General features: G+C 41.2%; 1 protein-coding gene across 3 annotated transcripts in view; it reads left to right on the forward strand.

Annotated features, from left to right (window-relative positions):
- RHOH (ras homolog family member H) overlaps positions 1 to 19,246 on the forward strand; it is a 44,913-nt gene that overhangs the window by 3,449 nt on the left and 22,218 nt on the right. Inside the window, exons 2-3 of one of the 3 annotated variants that reach the window (XR_004971478.1) lie at positions 126 to 214; positions 819 to 1,509. The gene's annotated coding sequence lies outside the window, so the exon portion shown is untranslated. Of the gene's footprint in view, positions 1 to 125; positions 215 to 818; positions 1,510 to 19,246 lie in introns of those variants that run through there. The other 2 variants (XM_036331958.1, XM_036331947.1) reach the window with 2 other exon arrangements.

The raw sequence follows: 19,246 nt of genomic DNA on the forward strand, positions 1-19,246 counted from the left end.
CAGAAAAGTCATTCCTAAAACCTCTTGGGGAGCTTTTAAAAAACAGCAATTCTCATGTATCACAACCGGCCCGGGAGTGGGGTCCAGGAATCCGAGTGATAACAAATACAAACCCTTTCTCCCAGGTGACTAGGAGGCGGCTGTTCCACACACAGATGAGCAGTTGGGAGCCGTTAACCCAGAACTCTCCTACCAGGGCCCAAGCTCCAAGATGGTAAGTTGAGTAAGTGCCGAGATTCGGCAAAATGATCTTCCCTCTGTTGTGACTAATACAAAAGTATTTTCCTTTGTTTTGAATTGGTTTCTTAGGAAAGTTCCTGGGTGTGGGATGACTGAGCCAAGGGTATGAGCATGTGTAAAGTTTTTGTCAGCCACATTTACATTTTAGCACACATAGGCAGGGAGCACTTACGAAATTCTAAAGTGTTCACTAGTTTCACACATACATGAAATCGTACGGTACTTGTCTTTCTCTGACTGGCTTATTTCACTTAGCATAATATTCTCCAGGTCCATCCATGCTGTCCCAAAAGGTCAGATTTCCTTTTTTTTTTACGGCCAAGTAGTATTCCATTGTGTAAATGTACCACAGGTTTTTTATCCACTCATCTACTAATGGGCACTTGGGCTGCTTCCAGTACCCCTGAAATCTACATAATTTTATTAACCAATGTCACCCTAATAAATTTAATGAAAAAAATTTTCAGGTGTTTTATGCATATAGAGGCTCTTTATTATTACCCAGAGAGGGCCCACAGAAAGGAATTCGCTTTCAGTGGTGAAAGTGTCAAATCACCCTCCCAATTTCTCTTTTCCAGTGAAACAGAATACGAGTGAATCACTTTTGGGAGAGCACTGCCAAGCATGACGGAGAGCTCACTTGTTTCTTCGAGCATTAGTGGGAGGCTTCTTATCTCTACACTTAGTTTCTGGTAAACCTGAGGTCGGCAGTGACCTCTTCCCCATTTCATAGAAAAGAATACCCAGGAAGAGAGTGGTTAAGAAACATGTAATACGGCTCTCATCACATTTGCCACGAGAACTACGTAGAGTCATCCATTCAGCCATTGTTCGAGTAAATACATGACTGAGTCATTTTTATAGGTGACCCCATGGAAAAAGGCTAGTAAGACGAGAGTATTGTCCAAACTGGGGCAGGGTGACCCAGATAGGCCTTCTTCTCTAACTTTTATTTGCATTATGTTTTATTCATTTTGCATTTACATAACCGGCTAACCTAAAAGCATGGTTGTTGTTTGTGACACAGATGGGAATAAGGTGAATATTCAGTGGCTTCAGTAAAAAAGGAGGAAGGGCAGGCATGCTCTTGCAAAATATCAAGTGAGACATCGGCAGTGATGTGCAGGAGCCTGCTTGTACTTGTTCGCAAGGGTTGATTGTAAAATTTCCAGAATATTTTCAAGCTGGCTGTTAAATACATTCACCATTAAACTTAAATTATGTAACTTTGTTAAGTAAGTTATGTTAAAAATAAATGTGGTAGCTCTGGTTGGTGTGGCTCAGTTGATTGGAGAGTCAACACGTACACCGAAAGAACGGCTATGGGTTCGGTTCCTGGTCAGGGTGCATACCTAGGTTGCAGGTTTGATCCCTGGTTGGGGAAAGTATGGGAAGGCAACCAATTGATGTTTCTCTCTCTCTCTCTCTCTCTCCCCTTTCCCCTCTTTCTAAAATCAATAAGCACATCCTTGAGTGAGGATAAAAAAAAAGATAAAGGTGATAAGTACTCAAAACTCACTACTTCCTAATTATTTACTACCTTTTGCTATTATCTATACTCTTAACATTATTTGCTCCAATTTAGTTGTAGGATAGAAATATTATATAATGGTGCTACAGAGCATCTCTTTCCAATTTTGCATTCAGCGATGTAATGTTAGCTTGAAACTGGTCATGGTAGAAGTGTCTACACCAGTGATGGTGAACCTATGACACGCGTGTCAGAGGTGACATGCGAACTCATTTTTTTGGTTGATTTTTCTTTGTTAAATGGCATTTAAATAGATAAAATAAATATCAAAAATATAAGTCTTTGTTTTACTATGGTTGCAAATATCAAAAAATTTCTATATGTGACACGGCACCAGAGTTAAGTTAGGGTTTTTCAAAATGCTGACACGCCGAGCTCAAAAGGTTCGCCATCACTGGTCTACACCATGGAAACTGGCAGACACTATAAATCAGGCACACTTTTTTTTTGGAGTGCCTGTTAAACATTTATCAGCATACCACCAAGGAATCAGATAAAATGCAAATCCAGTATGGCAACTTGGCAATATGTGTCAAGAGCCGCTGAAATACTCATATGCTTTGATCCATTAATTCTATCTCTGGGAATTTACTCTAAATAAATAATTCAAAGAAGGAGAAAATAACACGTGTGAACACATTCAGTGTATTATCATTTATAACAGCAGAATATGAGGGTAACCTAGATAAGTGTTGAGATTCTGGGAGCATTAATTTCATGGAATACTTTGTAGTAATGAAAGGTCATAGTTACAGTAGTCAGGAAAATATATTTGATATGGTGTTGAATTAGAAAAGCAGGGTTAAATTTTCACTTACATTCTGGTTTCGTTATGAATGAGGATTAACTGTGAGGATAAAAAATGAAAGCATTTGGTGTGTTAGAATGGTAAAATAGTAGAATTTTGTTTTTACTTCGTCTACTTGATATGTGGAGGAAGTCTGTGTATAAGTGATCTGAAGTAGTTTTAATAATTAAGAGGAAAGCTATGAGTTTTGTGGACCACATGGGGGCCTGCCTTTGACAGCGAATATGTTCTGTGTGTGGATCCTGGGCAGGGTGTAGTGGAGGGAGTCTGGGTCCAGGCAGCCTGGGGGGATAGATGCTAAGGGTTTCTTGAAGGTAGCTCAGGAAGGAGGAGGAAGTGACTAGTTGGGTGCTGAGGATTTGCCATGGTGGACTGCAGAGGCTAAGAAATAGCTCACAGAAGAGCTACTGGCAAGGAGAGAGAGAGAGAGAGAGAGAGAGAGAGAGAGAGAGAGAGAGAGAGAGAGAGAGAGAAAGAGAGAGAGAGAGAGAGAGAGAGAGAGAGAGAGAGAGAGAGGGACAGAGAGAAAGAGAGAGACAGAGAGAACATTTTTTAGGAAAAGACAGGGAAATGCTGATCTTAGAGATGAGCAAGATGGATGTGAAAATAGTTTCACGTAGATCCGAAAACACTCGGGCTCAGACCAGAGAGGAAATGGTTGCTTTAAGTCAGTGGTTCTCAACTTTCCTAATGCTGCGACCCTTTAATACAGTTCCTCATGTTGTGGTGACCCCCAACCATAAAATTATTTTTGTTGCTACTTCATAACTGTAATTTTGCTACTGTTATGAATCGTAATGTAAATATCTGATATGCAGGATGTATTTTCATTGTTACAAATTGAACATAATTAAAGCATAGTGATTAATCACAAAAATAATATGTAATTATATATGTGTTTTCCGGTGGTCTTAGGCGACCCCTGTGAAAGGGTCGTTCGACCCCCAAAAGAGTCGCGATCCACAGGTTGAGAACTGCTGCTTTAAATCATGAGTTCTCAGATTGTAGTGTGTTTTAAACTCCTCTGGATGGAGGGGTCGGGGGTGGGGGTGAGCATGTTAACAAATGCAGCTTCCTAGGTTCCACCTCCATGGATTCTGATCCAATGGGCCTGGGAGTTGTCAGGAATTAACATTTTTAACAAGCCCTCCCACCCCATAAAGATTCTGACACAGATGGTCAGCAGGTCACACTTTGAGAAGCACTGAAGGTAGTAGTTTCATATCATTCATACCACAAAATTCCCTTACACAGTTAAACAGGCATTTGGACCAACCAAACAGGGTACTACAAGCGGGTGGAACAGAAAGATAGGGGAGAATCTAGGACCCACAAGCCTTCTAGTGCAAACCACTGGGAGGTGGTAATTAAGAATGAACTTGAGGGGAATATGCAGTGCTTTGTCCAGAAAACATTTTGGAAAGGAAAGGAAGTCTAATTGTTGAAGAAATATAGTTTACATAGAGATTAGACGTCTGCCATGACAACAATGCATCACAAAATAAACATAACGAAAGTACAGGACATGGCCGTGGCAGAAGCCATGGTGCTGAGACACGGGCTTCAGGAGAACTTTAGGTAGTAATGAGCTCTCAAGCAGCCTTTTATATTTGGAATTGTTCAACTATACACTGAAGATGATTCTTTTACTTTAAGAAAGTTTTCACATTTCCTATCATCAGGGTCACTAGTCTCATGGGCCGTGGTATGACGAATCAAGGAAAAATAAACCATTATTTAGCCCTGGAGGTGCAGCTCAGGGTCTGTTAGGTCGGCAAGGGTGTGACGCCTTCCAGAAGCACCTGCTGACTGTCTGTTCCCCACTTAACAGGGTTGTTCACGAACCGATTGATTTACACTTAATCTGGTCACAAATTCCTCTGAGAATCCGATGAGAACCAAAGACCTTCTCCTTGAGAAAAAGCACAAATACTGGAACATGCACATTTATAATTTTTAGGGGATTTAGGGACCCTCTAAAACCCATCTGTGGGCTCCCACCAGTCCAGAGACCTCATATTAGTAACTCCTGCATGGAGGCTGTCAGTACACCCGAGAGGCCGTGCAGAGAATGAAAAAGTTCTGGTTATTGCCGGTGTCGGAGTTAGCTGCTTAAGAGAAAGGCTGACTCTGCAGTTGATGGCCAAGATGAGAACAAGATGGCTTATGTTTTATAGTGTTGGTTCATTCCGTTGGGTAGACACGGGGACTGTGTTAAGTCCTTGATTCTGAATTCTCTTATGTTAAGCCAGGGTCAGGTCCTCTTTGGAAAAGCCGTCTCTCACGATTATACTTTAATGGCTCGTGTACTGTCCTGGGTACCTGGATGGCACAGGAAATGGACACAGGTTGGAAATACCAACCTGGCCACCTCCAGAGTGCATCGTGGCCTGGGGCCGGCTGACACCCCTCATCCAGTCCTGGAGACCCAGCCAGGCTGCTTTTAGAGGCGGAAGGCTTTCGACAGTGTGGAAAGCTCTTGCTTCCGAGTGTGCAATGTAGGTTTTCCTATCTGAAGCTGAACATCTGCTTGGGCCCCGATGCCTTTGAAGATAGTCCTTTTCCTGTGTGGCCTTTAGACCACAGAAGCCCAGCTAGCCATCTTCTGTTAGTGGGTACCTGACTTGCAAGGTGGGAAACTGGGTGTTTCCGGCTGAAAGCTCACGCCTTGTTAATCTCCTGTCCACTTGCACTGATAAGGGCTTCCTCGAGGTAGGATGTACCCCAAACCCGTCTGTTGAAATTAGCCAACTCTGTTGAAATCGATAAGAGCCTGTTAATGTGTCATAGTTCTAGAGTGGGGAGATAAAAAGGATGAAATTGTACCCCATCTTCAACCCTCCAGAGCAAAAGTATGTGCAGTTGGCTAAATAAATTGCAAAATATGATTCAGGCTTCTCTTGTTCTGGCATGACACAAGAATTATAAATCTTTCTTTGAGTCAGAAAAGGAAAATCTATAACAAATATACTCAAGTAATTAGAGCACCTCAACCTCTACAACCATTTTAATTATTGTACGCCATGACTAGGTCTCCTGCCAACTTCAAGTAAAAAAATTCATAAAATACATTCAATGTATTTTTCAATGCATTTTATTTATTTTGTAATCCTTACCCGAGGACATGCTTTTATTGATTTTAGAGAGAGAAAGAGAGGAAGGGAGAGGGAGAGGGGGAGGGAGAGAGAGAAACAGATGTGAGAGTGAAATATTGATCGGTTGCTTTCCATATGCGCCCCAACTGGGGATCGAAGCCAAAACCTGGGTATGTGCCCTGATGGGGAATCAAACCTGTAACCTTTTGGTGTATAGGACGATGCTCCAACCAACTAAGCCACACCTTCAAGGGTTTTTTCAATGCATTTTAGGATTCATAGAATCCTCAGTTACAGTCCACAAAACAGAAGTATTCCATGTACACCAAAGGCCAGCAGCAACTCTTTACCCCTCTTGTCTCCTGGAGACAGCGTCTCCTGCTTTGTCATTCCACAGGGTAACCCAGTTACTGTGCAGGGAACTGACAGGCATACATCTCTCCCTTGGTGCGTTTCCTTGCTTTCAGAGGATCCTTTCTTTTGGGCAAGATCCCTACTTTTCCTTTGCTTTCCCCACTGCTATTCCAGCTGCTGCCTTCCCGAGCACTTCTAAATAAATGCACATCGCTTCATGAGCCTTTTCCTCAGTTGCCAGAAAAAATTCTGCTTGTCCTTGTCCCCATGTGAGCTAAAAACGATCTCAGCTGTGACTGAGAAGTGTAAGAATGCCTGTGGTTATTCTAACAAGTAAAATGAAAGCCACATATTTTGACTCAAATTTAAGTAACGTAAAACTACTGCCATCAACTACAAAAGCCCTTCTAGGGCCTAGAAATCCTGCTCAATTTTCCTCAAGTTCTGGTATCTTTGGGTAGTAACTTGCTGAAATTTTTGTTGTAGTCTCTCTCTTTCTTCCTCTGGTTGTGATGAGGGACTAGAAGCGGGTGTTGGACATTTATACAGGAAATAGGAGGGGAAAAGGTAGAGAAACCTTACATATTGACAGTACCACAATTTCCTACATCTGCTAAAATAATATTGTCACTATATTCCTTCACACAGAATACCTGGTAAGATCAGAGAAATTTCTGTAATAATCTTGAATTTAAAAATGTAATAGTAATACCTGTACATTGTAGCAAATGTGGCATATGCCTTTTAATTTAGATATACATGTATATACTTTATTTATAAATCATTAAATGTTTAAAAAAGATTTTTATTGATATTTTGAGAGGGAGGAAAGAAGTGGAGAAGAGAGAGAGAGAGAGAGAGAGAGAGAGAGAGAGAGAGAGAGAGACATTGATGTGAGAGTCTGGAATCGAGCCCACAACCCAGGTATGCGCCCTGACTGGGAATTGAACTGGCAACCTTTTGGTGAATGGGACGACCTAATGTAATAGAAGTACAGCTGATGCTTAAAAGGATCACTTGATTAACAAAGGGCAACCATGGTACCTTTTATGAGTCCTATAGCTATTTTTTATTTTTAATCCTCTACATTTCAGGAAAAGCAATTTCAAAATGTAGATTGTGGCAATGTTTCTGTTAAATTCTAAAGCCATGAAAATACATGGACAGTGTTTTCATGAGGAGTTCTGCATAAAACTTGGATCAAAAGTTCAAAACACAAACCCATAGTTTTGGATTTCCCCAAGGGCTGCTCATTTTACATGTCATGCAGGGAAGACCCTACACACATATGTGGAAGGGAAAATAGACGTTTCTCTGCCAATAGGGGCCAGACTCTTGTGGTTTTCAGTTTAAAAACTAAATTGTGCAATTTGTACTCATGAAATAAAAAAATCACCAGTGTTTTCAGCCCAAGTTCATTTCACTGTGGCCATCCAATCTCATGAAGTTACATAATCTGACAGCTTCCCCGGATTTACCAGCTCTTTTCTCTGAAGAACTGAAATTTATCAGACTTCTTTAAGTTTCCTACACTTACTCACGCTAATTGGAATTAAAATGTTAGTGCTTCTTCCTTTATGTATTTGACCATGACTGGGTTTCTTTCTCAACAGGTAGTTCATTATTTTATGTACCAATTATAATTACTTTTCATTTCTTTGCCAATTTTGAGAGGGCTTAATAATTCTTAAATACTAGATCTTTAACAAACTAATTACTAAGTTAAACAACCAGATGAATAATACAACAAATTCAGTTACTTTCACAGTCTTCTAGAGTCTTATCAGGATCTTTAAAATTATTATCAAGTTTTTTTCTTTTTCTAGAAAATATTAGCTAAAGTACAATTTATAAACAGTATCACCAGCCAGTCTGAAAAAGAGTTGAATGGTCCCTTGTTCTTGCCACTTAATATACTCTGTTCTAAGTTATTATTTTAAATTATTTTGGATGGCTTTAGGAAGGCCTCTTTTCAGAAAAATTGCAACTATCTGGGCAGGATGAGTGAATAACCTTAAAATGTTCATAGCCTTTGACCACTTCTAAGAATTATTCTATGTGTATTGTGTGTTTCACCTTTGTGTCTTCAGTGCCAAATATAGTGTCTGGCATACTATAGGAATTTAATAGTTATTTAATTAATTACTACATTAGGAAAATATTTTACTCAATCTAAATATTTAGCATAAGGCATTGAGTAAAATAAATTATGGTATAGTTTTACAATAGAATATTATACACCTTTAGAAAATAACATCAGTCAATATTAATTGACCTGAAATGACATTTACAATAAAATATCAAGTTACAAAATAATATGATTTAATTTTGTAAAAATAAATTTAAAAATATTTCCAGAATATATTCTATACTATAATATGTTTGAGTTATAAGATTTAGCTGTTTTTTTTCCTTCATTTGTATTTTAAAAACTTTCTACAAAGGTTGTGTACTAAAATCCTAGAATAAAATAAGAGAATGTTTTATAAAATGCTAATATAAGTAAGGAAAAGATTAAAGTTACATAAAAATGGAAATTTTATACCATAAATTATAATGCTTTGAGGCTATGTTGAAAAAGTAGTCTTTTAGAGGTACATATTGAAATATCTACACATTAAATGATACATGTATGACATTTTTTTCAACATAATCAGGGGTTGGAAAGAGGCAAGATGGGGGAATTGAGCAGAGGGAGGTAAAACAAGATCAGATGTGAGTTGATAATTGTTGAAGCTGGATTGTGAACAAATGGATTTTTATATATGTATTATCTCTACCTTTTGTGTATGTTTTAGAGTTGACATCATATACAATTTTTAAAATTAAATTTATTGGGGTAACATTGAACAACATTATATAAATTTCAGGTGTTCAGTTTATAATATAACATCTGTACATGCCACTGTGTGCTCGCCACCCACGGTGCAGCCTTCGTCTGCCACCATATGTTTGCGTCCCTTTACTCTTTGTCCTCTCGCCCCCCACCCTCTGTAACCATCATTCTGTTGTCTGTATCTATGAGTTTGTTAGTTTTGTTTCTTAATTTGTTGCTTTTTGTTTTATATCCCACATGTGAGTGAATGAGGATTATTCTTAAGAAAATAATAAGAGGTATCCTATATATATGTGCTGCCGAAGCGAGCACTAGAGGTATCCTATATAATAAAAGGCTAATATGCAAATAGTTGTGACACCCTCATGCTGTAATGACCAATCAGCAGGAGGCTGTGTGTGTGACAGGTGCAGGTGGGCGGGGCTGCATGCGCGGCGAGGCTGGGGGACGTGAGGCTGTTATTGTTTATTAATAAATTTATATATTATTTTCATGTACATTTTACTAATTTTCTTTAATCTCTGACACTTCTATTATAGAGAAAGGGCAAATAGCAATATTAAAATATTTCCTCTAATTCCCTTTTTTAAAAAATATATTTTATTGATTTTTTACAGAGGAAGGGAGAGGGATAGAGAGTTAGAAACATCAATGAGAGAGAAACATCAATCTGCTGCCTCCTGCACACTCCCTACTGGGGATGTGCCCACAACCAAGGTACATGCCCTTGACCGGAATCAAACCTGGGACCCTTGAGTCCGCAGGCTGACGCTCTATCCACTGAGCCAAGCAGGGCTAATTCCCTTTTAATGTGCATGAATTTCATGCACCAGGTCACTAGTTTTATTATAAATGCAAAGCTTTTCAATGCAGTGGTTTCCTTTCATTTAAAAAAAAAAATCTAAAATGTCCAACAGAAAGGTAAAGTTAAATACATTAAATGTCAGCTTATTAAATATTCATTAAAATATTTTTTAAGAACCTTTAATGACAAGTAAAAAATCAGCATATACAATTATATATATTTTTGTTTAAGAAGACCTATGTATACTTTATACATGAAATAGAATATGAAAATAGATAAGCCAATGTTTAAAGTTATCATCTAATGTATAAGATTAAATATGATTTTAAAATGATTTTTATTTTTTCCTGTATTTTCTATAAATAACATATATTATTTTTATAATAAAAAAGGCCAAAAATTCTTCTTCAAAGAAAGTCATTTTATGATGTGAGGTTAATAATGAAATTAGTTAAATAATTTTGCTATGAGGATTATTTTGACATTTTGAAGGAAACCTAATGCTTTGAAGTCCCTAAGCCTATAATTAAATTTTGTCTTTTAAGATTTAGAGGATCTTTAGCTTTAGCGGGATTTGGAGTTTCTTTTATCTTGAACCTTGATAAGCCATAGAAAATCACTTTTAATGAGAGATGTTGGCATTATTAAATAGTATGTCAGTGGTTTATGTTTTTAAAAGAAGAGAGAATTAGCTTTAGCTAGTATCAGAATTTAAGTAAAATATAAAACATTCAATTTAATAAAAATTAAAACATTAATATAGACGATTACTTAAACGATTTAACATGTGAAAAAAATTCCTAAAGGGGGTCCTTTAACAAGCACATATTCCTTATGCATCTTAAATATTTAATTTAGAAATAATTAAATCTTTTGAAAGACATAACTACTATGCCTTTCATAAATGCATTTTGATATAAAGAAGAAAATTACCTTGTAGCCTTTCGTGGCCATTTTCTATACAGTAATATCAAATATCTAAACATTTCTTAGTTTCAAATGCCAAATATTAGCTGGAGTATTTTAAAATTAGTTGAAAGTTTGATTAAGTTATTGCAGGGGAAAGTTTTCCTCTTAAACATGAGTAAAATTTCCTGTTGCATTTGTGCCATATTCCCGATTACATATTTTGTTTTTGCACGTGCTTCTCTCTGGTTTTGGTTTAATGAGAATTCACGGCCATGTCAGGCAGCTATTGTGCGTGAGGCATCATATCAGTGAGCAATGCTTTCAGCTTCAAGTTGTACAATACCTGACTAACAGCAACTTAAAAAAACCCCAAATTCTTTTCTCCCACGTAACGAGAAGTCTGAAGGACTGTGTTTCTGTCACTGGTTCAGTTGCTCGATGATACTGTCTCTGCAATTCTCCGGGCTTTCCTGATGGTTGCGAGAGGGCTGCTGCAGCTTTGAGCCTGTGCCTCCATGGAGAGGTGCAGAGTTGGGTAAAGGTGGAAAGGAAGCTGACGCAGCAGTGGCTGTAGCTTTTTCTAGGAAAACAGGGTTTCTCCAGAGACCTCCAAAAAACAGTTACCAGCATCTGGGTCATTGCTACAGCTGAGTTATATGGCCATCCCAGCTTCGAGGAAGGTGGGGAACAGGAAATAGAATGGTTATAATTGCTTTACAGCATGGGTTCTTAACAGGAGGGAGGGCGAAGAATGGGGTAGGGATGGGGTGCAGGTGGGTGGTGGGCAGAGGGTGGGGTGGTGCCACTGTCACCTCGGAGGGGGAGAATATTATCTGGGTGGGGGGAAAGGCAGAAGAAAAAATCCAATTTTTTTTAATGTATAAAGCACAGCTGTACATGCAATACATAAACAGACATGTAGTTTATCGTCTTAAAATTTCATGTGTGGGGTGATTATGAAAAATGTGTCTAAAATTAGATTCTATTACTAATGACACAGATATTGAGTAGAAAACTAACAATGCCTACTACAGATAAATGTCATAAGTTAAAGTAATGAATAACTCCTTCCCTCTTGTAACAGTGGTCTTTTCTTGTTAGATTGTGAACTTCGTAAGAGTGGGAACTGAGCCTTATTCATCTTTGTATATTAGTACACTTGGCTCTCAATCTACATATATTTTAGATTGAGCGGAACAGACTTCGTTATACGTAACATATGTTTTACAGTTGGACCAGTTCCCCTCAAATATCAATTTGAGCTTATCACCCTACACCAAATCCTCAGTAGCTTCCAATTTCTTACAGACACGAGGTTCAACTTCTCATTCTCACTCCCTGCCATTTCCTCAGCTAAAGTCTGGGGTCCAGGCACACTGATCTACTTGATGCATAAACACATCTTCGCTCCCAGTCCTCTGCTTTTGCATGTTCAGCTCCCTCTCTTGTTACCCTTCAAATTCCTTTTCCCCTCAAGACTCTGGTCCAAGTCACTTCCTGTGGGAACTCTTAGGTGGTTCCTCTTGCCAGGAAGACCTTTTCCTTCCTCTCCAACCTTTTCAAATCCTTCCCTTCACAGTCTAGTTGAAGTCCTGCTTCCTCCCCAAGTTCTTTACAGGGCCCCCAGCCCGTGTACACCTCCATCCTCTTTATATTCTACTAGAGGCCCGGTGCACAAAAATTTGTGCACTCGGGGGGGGGGGGGTACCTCAGCCCGGCCTGTGCCCTCTCGCAGTCTGGGACCCCTCGGGAGATAACAACCTGCTGGCTTAGGCCTGCTCCCGGATGGCAGAGGGCAGGCCCAATCCCTAGGTGCAGCCCCTGGTCGGGCTCAGAGCAGGGCCGATTGGGGAGTTGGGGTGCCGCCCCCTGTCATGCACAGAGCAGGGCGGATTGGGAGGTTGCAATGCCACCCTCAGTCACGCTCAGGGTAGGGCCGATTGGGGGGTTGGGGCACCACCCCCTGTCACACTCAAGGCAGGGTCGATGGGGAGGTGGCGGCGCCACCCCCTGTCACGCACAGAGCAGGGCCGATCAGGGGGTTGGGGAGCTCCCCCCTGTCATGCACAGAGTAGGGCCGATCAGGGGGTTGGGGCGCCGCCACTCTCACACTCAGGGCAGGGCTGATGGGGAGGTTATGGCTCTACCCCGTCACACACAGAGCAGGGCCCGTGGGGTGGGGGGGTTGGGGCGCTGCACCCTGTCACACACAGAGCCGCAGGGCGATCAGGGGGTTGGGGAGCTCCCCCCTATCAGGCACAGAGCAGGGCCGATCAGGGGGTTGGGGCGCCTTCCCCTGTCACTAACAGAGCAGGGCTGATAGGGAGGTTGTGGCCCCGCCCCTGTCACACACAGAGCTGCAGGGCGATCAGGGGGTTAGGGCGCTGCTCCCTGTCATGCTGATCCTGGTGCCGGGAGGCCTCTCAGCTCCGCTGATCCCGGTGCTGGGAGGCATATTACCCTTTTACTATATAGAATAGAGGCCTGGTGCACGGGTGGGGGCCAGCTGGTTTGCTCTGAAGGGTGTCCTGGATCAGAGTGGGGGTCCCCACTGGGGTGCCTGGCCAGTCTGGGTGAGGGGCTGAGGGCTGTTTTCAGGCTGGGACTGAAGCTCCCAACTGCTCCTTTTTTTCTTTTTATTCTGGGCCAGCTTTAGCTCTGAGGCTTGGCTCCAGCTCTGAGGCCTCAGCTGCTGAAAGTAGGTATCTGGTTTGTTTAGGTTCTATAATCGAAACTCTGTATCAACTCCAGCTCTGAGATCCCAGCTCTCTGAAAGCTGGTTTCTGGGGTTTTGTTTAGCTTCTATATTTGTTACAATGTTTTTTAAACTGCAGGCTCAGAGGCCAGCAAAGCAGGTGGGGAACGTTGGAGTCCTCCGTCACTGAAGCAAGCAAGCCTCATGTTAGTTTCAAGCTGCCTGGCCTCCGGCCACCATCTTGGCTGGCAGTTAATTTGCATATCTCGCTGATTAGCCAATGGGAAGGGTAGCAGTAGTATGCCAATTATCATGTTTCTCTTTTATTAGATAGGTTTGTGTTTCTGGCCTGTTTTCACTCTTTGGTCTACCTAGTTAAGTACCTGGATGTACCCAATGTCTTTACTTTTAGTTGTCCGACTCAAGCACCCGTATCTTGTCTCCACAATAGGCTAGATTCCAGGAGAGCAGGGACTCCTGTCCAGTGTCCAGTATAAGTGCTGTGCATCTAGGAAGCAATCAATAAAAGCTGGCTTATTAATAGAGTAAATTGATAAATATCAATAGATGAAATGAGAGCCAATCAGTAGTTGGAAATTCTGCTTTCTTTGTAGTTTCGAAACCCACTGTATTTGTATTTTAAAATAAATATGCCCAGTGCGGTGAGGATTCAGTCACAAGAGAAAAACCAAAAGGCCTGACTTAAGAGCTAGAAGCTGCCCACCAGTTTTGTTCTGCCTTCCAGTGCCCAGTCCTCTCTGCGTGTAAAGTTCAGGGCTTTGAAGTGAGCCAGGGGTGAGTTATTTAATTTCTCTGGGTCTCAGTCGTCGCATCTGTAGCATGGGGATAATAGTCTCTACCATGTGGGATTGTTGTGAGGATAAAATGCTCGTGTCTGCTCCAGGGTCCGGGATCCCATAGGCGCTCAATAAATGGTGCTGTGAATGGTGTGGCTTCTCAGCCTGATGCTTGGGGGTGTGGGTGGGGGGTGAGGGAGACAATATTTGCTTTAATGAATTTCCCTCTTAATATCCCCTTGAAGAGAGGAAGTTGCTTAGGTGTACTTGATTAAGAGGTATTTCTATCTGCGGACTAAGAGTAGTAGCCACATTTCATAGCATTTTGAGCCGAAACGAAGCCCTCTTGCTTTATGAATGGTGAAAGGCATGCCCAGAGAAGGTGAGTAGCTTGCTCCTGGTTCCAAGGCCAGTGGAAGGGATGAAATCGAACCCAGATACCCTGACTCCTGATTAGGGTTCCCCACCCCCTTGTCTAGGGTTGCCAGATCTAGCAAATAAAACTAAAACCAAAACCAGAATGACAGTTAGATTTTGAATTTCAGATAAACAAATGTTTGTTAGAAGTCTATTCCATGGCCATTAGTTAAAGAAAAAACAATGATTTAAAAAAGAAAAAACAACTATTTGAAGAACAGATTAGAAAAAACAGATATACAGAGAATATCTGATATGTAGTTATGCTATGGGCAAGCTGTTTTTTATAAGCATTAAGAATGTGCCTTTACAAGGGAGAAATGGCACTTTGGGGAAGCGAGGTTGTTGATTTTTTAAAAAGTTGTTTTATAATAAAAATTTTGAACACATCTAAAAGTCCCCATATGCCCATCACCCAAATTTAGCAATTGTCAAGATATTGCCATATTTGTTTCATCTATTTTTTTCTTTGCTGGAATGGTTTAAAGTAAGGCCCCAGACGTCACTTCACTCATACATGTTATGCATCTCTAAAATCAAGAGTATTTTTCTCACATGGTCATGCTGCCATTATCCCATCTATTAAAATTTGGATTCTTCTAATACCCAATCCATAATCATATTTTCCTTATTGTGTCAAAAATATATTTTCATAATTGAATTCAGTATCCAAAGTCCATCCATTATACCCAGTTGGCGTGGCTCAGTGGTTGAGCATCAACCTATGAACCTGGAAGTCATGGTTCAATTCTCAATCAGGGCACATGCCCGGGTTGCAGGCTCAAGACCCAGTGGGGGATGTGCAGGAGGCAGCCAATCAGTGATTCTCTCTCATCATTGATGTTTCTATCTCTTTCTCCCTCTCCCTTCCTCTCTGAAATCAATAAAAATATATTTTTAAAAAACACCAAAAAACCCCAAAGTCCATTACATGGTTGTTATGTCTCTTAAGTATCTTATTATTATTTAATATTAAGTAAATATTATTATTATTTTTTAAAATATATTTTATTGATTTTTTACAGTGAGGAAGGGAGAGGGATAGAGAGTTAGAAACATCGATGAGAGAGAAACATCGATCAGCTGCCTCCTGCACACATCCCACTGGGGATGTGCCCACAACCAAGGTACATGCCCTTGACCGGAATCGAACCTGGGACCCTTCAGTCCGCAGGCCGACGCTCTATCCACTGAGCCAAACCGGTTAGGGCTTCAATATTATTTTTAATGGCAAAAATGAAGTGATGAAGAAAACAGTGGTTGATGTCTTCAGAGAGTTTTATTAGGTTCTTATATAGTTGGTACAAAGACCAAAAGAGGTTTCGAAAACAGCCAAGTCATAAATGATTGTTTATGAGCTAATCAACTCTGGTAGTTCTATTGTTTACACTAGATAAAAAAGACAGTGGAGAGAGATTTTGTTTTGTTTTGTTTGAGCTGATTGTGTTTTTGTGTGTGTGTGCCAAAGCTGCTCCCCATGTAAAATGAGGATAATAATATAAGAATCCTTACTTCCCAGACTGTGAAGGTGAAATGGAAAGCTGTCTGAGAAAGCTGTGCGTAGCTGTGTAACAGTGCTTCTCCAATCTGACCCTGCTTCTGAGTCATCCCAGTGCTTTAAAAATCACACACACACACACACACACACACACACACACACACACACACACCCCGAGGGCCATGCTAGTAAAGCCTCATGGGAAATGGAGCACTGAAGAGTTTGCTGGAAGGTTTTCAAATTTAACCTTAGTAGGTAAACACTTTGGGGATGATAGCGCAGAAGGAAGCGTTCTGATGGCGTCTGCATGGCATATGTGAGTGATACAAGGTACAGGCATAATGGACAAGTGGTTAGGGGAAGATGGAATGAGGTGAAGGGATGATTTTTTCTGGTGCACTTCAGTTCACGGTGGGATTATCGATTTAAGAAGGTTGGCTAATGCTGATGTGCAGGGTGGTTCCTTTTGGAGTTTTACTATTGTATTTATTTATTTATTTATTTATTTATTTATTTATTTATTTATAAATATGTTTTTATTGATTTCAGAGAGGAAAGGAGAGGGAGAGAAAGACACCAGTAGAAACATCAATGATGAGAGAGAATCATTGATCGGCTGCCTCCTGTACACCCCACACCTGGATCAAGCCCGCAACCGGGGCATGTGCCCTTGACCGGAATTGAACCAGGGACCCTTCTGTCCGCAGGCAGACGCTCTATCCACTGAGCCAAACCAGCGAGGGCTGTATCTCTTTTTTTTTTAAATTTAAATTTATTGGGGTGACATTGGTCAACATGACTTACTATTGTATCTTGAAGGTGATTTTGGGTGGGCTTGTACCACTAAGGCTCGGCCAGGGTAGCCTAATACATGAAGGTGACTTAGAGAGCTATCTCCCAAGAGCTTGTGTTTACATGAAGAGGGATGAGTCAGAAAGAAGAGGGTTGGTCAGCCATGGAAACAGAAAACAAGCCAGTCTGAGAATCATACGTTGGCAGTGTTTTTTCAGTCATTGTCAGTGGAGAGAGAATCTTGGCTAATGGACTTCTGCATTCTGATCTCATTCACAAGACCGTAAGGAGGAAGTGAACCAGTGACTCTTAGGTTAAAGCACGTTCTTGACCATTCTGGTACTCAGTGACAAAAGGAAAGAAGTTCCCACAGCTCCTACCAGTGGGACAAGAAATCCCTTCTCTTAGGATCTTAGTCCCACAGGAATTTTTCTAGCATGCTGAGTAGGATGCTGTGAGCACAATCCAAATCACTGAAATATTCCCATTATTTTTTCTTAAAAAAATTTTTTTTTTACTTGAGTGGTATCTGAAAGAGCCCTGTTGTGAAGAGTACCAGACTGAGTAAGAGAGGGTCCAGTGAGAACTGCTCACCTGACAGACCAGGTGACTGTGGCAGGAGGGGGGCACTGGACTTGTTCGGAGTCATTCCTTAGTCAAGGGTTGAGCCTGACCCAGGAGTCAGGCTTCTTGTGCCACACTTTTCTTGAAAGTGACTGTCCAAGTGATACAGTGAATGCTACTTCTACCCAGGAAGGAATTGCAGGACATATTTATATTTCCTTTTACAGAATCATGAGTTATTGACAACTTTTCTTGCTATAAAAGCAGTATATAATAGAAAGAAAATTGGAAAAATATACATAAGCACCAAAAATTCAAAAAAGTATGTCATTGCACCAATAAAAACATTGTTAACATCTTGGTATAGTGTCTTTCTCCTTTCTCTAGTCTTATTGAAAATCAAGATCCTGTTGCACATACTATTTCGACTTGCTTTTTTTTCCCCCATGTAACTTTGTTGTCATGTAATTTTTCCCACATTATTAAATACTTTTCTAAGAGAGTAAGGAATGCAATGACAAAGGAGGTGTGTGTGTGTGTGTGTGTGTGTGTGTGTGTGTGTGTGTGTTTCTCATTTGAAAGGTTATCCTGTGTGGCAAATTGTCTTGTATTGGAAATGTGGAGACAAATGAAGGCAAACATGAATAAATGGCAAGTCAATTCCACAAGGAGTGCGCTTTCTGAAAGTCCCCGCTGCTGGAAACAAACATAGGATTGTGCCTCCTGGTTTCAAACATGTTGATAATAGCTGTGTAGAGGGAGGCATGAGAGTTGGCATGAAGGATGAACATCAAACTCCAGGCAGGAGCTATGGATAATCTAGTGAGAGCCGCAAGTCACGCTGCCAAGAACAGATGGTTCTTCTGCAGCCCTCTGTGCTAGGACCTGTACTAGTTGCTCCTCCATGGACTTCTGGTCAGTGATTTTTTCAATTGTTTAAAGGTTGTAGGAAATGCTCTACCAGGCTGAGAACTTCTGTCTGTGGTTTGGGCATTTGGGAGGCTTGAGGGATGTGGTCAGCAGTTGCCTTTTTTGTCCAGGAAAGCCATGAGGATGCCTTAGAGAACTGAGGGATTTGTGGGGCTTAAGTGACAGTCACCTTTGTGCCTCTTGACTACCTTGGCCATCTGGTGGTTCTGCTCCCCAGGTCTGTAAATGGGCTGGTGTTTTCTCCATTCAGGCTCTGAAAACTCCCCAAGGCACCCAGTTCTCTCTGTCACAAATTATGCCAGTGAAGTCTAAATTGGACTGGGACATGTTCCCAGGAAAGGAGGTCCGAAATTTTTTGGAAAAAATTTTTTAAATTGATTTTAGGGAGGAAAGGGGAGGGAGAGAGAAGATTGAAACATCAATGATGAGAGAATCATCGGTAGGCTGCCTCCTGCACGCCCCACACCAGGGATCGAGTCCATAACCCGGGCATGTGCCCTGACTGGGAATCGAACTGTGACCTCCTGGTTCATAGGTCGATGCTCAACCACTGAGCCACCCTGGCCAGGCAGAGGTCCGGATTCTGTGTCTATCTTGTGTAAAACTGAGATGGTTGCTACTGAACACAGTGTTGAAATCAGACACCTGCTGGGAGGCCCCTTGTGCTTCCCTTGACGAATGAGCCCACGCTGAGGGCTTTTTAGTACCATGCCCCTGAGCCAAGATAGGGAGTGGAGAAGGAAGGACAAGCAAGTCAAGGCAAAAGGAAAAGCCAATGAGTTGGGAGAGGTCACTTGTGGCAGGGACTGTGAGCTGTCTGCCCCCTCACCCTCTTCTCTGTTAACATCTGCTCTCAAATATTAGCACCAGACGGGCCCTTAGAGCCAATCAGATTCAATGCCTAATTTTTCAGATGAGAAAATTGAAGCCTGGAGAGGGTAAACAGTGTGAGCAAAGTCACATAGTTAATGATAG

This window comes from Myotis myotis, unplaced genomic scaffold (assembly GCF_014108235.1).
Source record: "Myotis myotis isolate mMyoMyo1 unplaced genomic scaffold, mMyoMyo1.p scaffold_m19_p_1, whole genome shotgun sequence".
NCBI classification, from domain to species: Eukaryota; Metazoa; Chordata; class Mammalia; order Chiroptera; family Vespertilionidae; genus Myotis; species Myotis myotis.